Source organism: Mastomys coucha, unplaced genomic scaffold, assembly GCF_008632895.1.
Source record: "Mastomys coucha isolate ucsf_1 unplaced genomic scaffold, UCSF_Mcou_1 pScaffold12, whole genome shotgun sequence".
NCBI lineage: Eukaryota > Metazoa > Chordata > Mammalia > Rodentia > Muridae > Mastomys > Mastomys coucha.
Genome location: NW_022196894.1, coordinates 96354456 through 96357248, shown reverse-complemented (window position 1 = coordinate 96357248; position 2793 = coordinate 96354456).

Here is a 2793-nt window from a genome sequence, read left to right as displayed (position 1 = left end):
GTTGGGGAGAGAGGAAGAGAGAGAAATTGGTGCATTTCCTTAGTACAAAATGAGTAGCTATCATTCCTTCATATTTCTTCATTAAATCTCATCCATTAATTTTACTAGACTATTCAAAGTCATTTTGTTAATTTCTGATATCTGATTGGTGTTTTAGGAGTAGTTGTGAAATGCATTACTAACTCAAATACTGCCAGTGCACATCCTTACTAAGTGTTCTTTAAAAGCAGATTTAGTCCAGATATGGTGGCACATACTGTGTCACCATATTCTGTTTGGGACGTTGAGCTGGAGGATCACTTGAACCCAGGAGTGATACTGTCTTCAAAAAAATTAGGAAAAGTATTCAAGTAGGTTTTCCTTGCTTGTGGCTGTAGCACTTTAAGACATTTGACGCTTTTTGTGTTTTTAGCATGTTCTTCAGTGCCCTTCAGTGAGGACTCCAGCTGGGAAGACGACCATTGGGGGCTTTTCTCCAGGGCAGGGAGGGAAATTAGGGTTCAGAGATAGAGAAGAAAAGGAAGTTAGTATCTGGTGTTTTAAAAGTTCCTTTTAGAGACAGGCTTTGGGGAATCAAAGTATCTTCCTATAAGTCTTTTAAATAGTCGAGTTCTGCATTTTTGGGTCATTTATGTACACCATTTGAATCTCCACAGTTCTTGGTTAATATTGATTGAAGGTGGCCATTTGTAGCTGTCTTTAATCCAAACTGTCCTGAGAACAGCTCATCAAATTCTGTTTAACTGAAAGCAAATGGGTTTTATAGTTATTGTGTGCAAGTTTTGTTGTTACATGGCCTTTGCAAAATAGACTGCTCAGCCTTTTCTTTTTTTTTTTTTTAATAACCTTTTGAGGACTGAAAATACATAGTATGATAGGGATGTATGATATGTAATGATGCCTCATTTCTTACTCGATCCAGTTCTGTAATTGTTCCTTTGTTTAATGGTGACCAACAATGGATGGGTCAATAAACCTTTACTCTGCTCTTTGAGTTGTGATGGCACTGGTGTCTGTGCTTTGAAAATCACCAGTGGTGCTGGTGACAGTGAAGGGGACCCTCCTATCAGGATGATGGGGAGTGGGGTCATTGCTGGTGAGTTTAAGGACACTTGATTTCCTTACCCCCACTCTTATTCCAAGTTGCCTGTGGAATTAAGTTGCTGGAGCCCTCAGTTGTGTGGGATACCACAGATATGTAAACATTAAGATTAGATGCATGGACATTTGTACCTGTCTGTTTTGTGTCATTCCTGTTCAGATCCAGTTTGAAACCACTATTTTCTAGTCCCATTTCCTAATTGTAACACTTTTTCACTGTAATGAGGCTCCTCCAGCTCCTTCATCACAGGGAAATAATCCCTCTTTATTTTTGCAAATATCAGGCTGTGGGTATGTCACCTAGGTAAGAGAAAGGGCATGGAGAGAATGGGCAAACTCCTACACTGGTGGATAGAGCTGCTTGTGTCACTTCCAGACAGAGAGTATGGCCAGATTTAGATTGGCAAGCCCCTCATATTCAAGTACCTCTAGGTGCTACCAACAGTCACAGATGTGTGACATGCTAGGTTCAAGTCATTGGTGCTTCTCAGTGTGCAATTGAAATGAGGTCATAACTATCCTTAAGAAGAGACATAACAGCTAACACCCAAGTTCTTATAAGATACCAGAGCTGGGCTTGCTCTCACTTTATTCCGTTTCCAGTTTTAGGCAGCCTAGTCATAGCTGGTCCTCTTCCATATGGATATTCCTTAACCTATGATTCTTATAACCTTGGTCATTTGAACAAACTGTTAGCTGGTCCTTTGGTAGAGTGTCCCTTGATTGAACCTATCCTACCCATGCATGTGTTTGAGGCCAGAATATCTCAGAAACTGTGTTCTTTTCACATCCCACCATGGGGACACAAACATATACACAACTGTAGTGCAGTTGCTCTGTTTCTGGTGTGTGCCTTTCTGTCTTGTGCCTGAGGCAGACCCTGCCCAGCTTCTCTATAGCCAGAACATAATTTGTGGGAGATGTTTTGAGACCAAAATCCTATTCCTTTTCTCAGTTACCCTGTAGTTTTGGCTAATACCTATTGCCTAGATTCTTTTTATTTTGTAGTCACTGCCAAGTGGGGATTGCCTCATCTCAGCCTTGCTTTCTTTATTTATGGATTTTCATCCTTGCCAGAAAAACAAACAAGAAACTGTCACACATCTCAACCCTCTTGACATGACTTACTTGTCTACTCTGGTGTGCTATGGAGTCACTGATTCTGTTCTGTCTAACTGGCTTTAGCATGTTGCCTTCTGTTTTTATTTAATGTTTAAATTAGTCTACAGGTCCCTTTAGGTGTTTTGCTTTGGAGTATAAGATATTACATAGCCTTATGGGATTCTTTTCCTCCTTGGTTTCTGAACCCAGCCATTTCCTCAGTTTCTTTAGTTGGGGGTTAGAAAGGAAAACATGGATGTTCATTGGCACTCAAATGTGGGTGTCCTAGGTCCTTCAGCAGTCAGACTTGAAAGAGACACACACATCTGGAAAGATAGCTTAGTTACCTCACAAACAAGGAGCTGAGTTGTATCCCCAGTACATTAAAAAGAAAGAAAAAACCCTTCATATTGCCAGGCATGGTGGCACTCATCTTTAATCCCAGCACTTGGAGGTCAGAAGCAGGCAGATGAATATCTGAGTTTGAGGCCAGCCTGATCTACATAGTTCCAGGCCAGCCAGGGGTATGTAGTGAAAGCCTATGTTGAAATAAATACATTAGTAATATGTATATATATATGTAATATATAT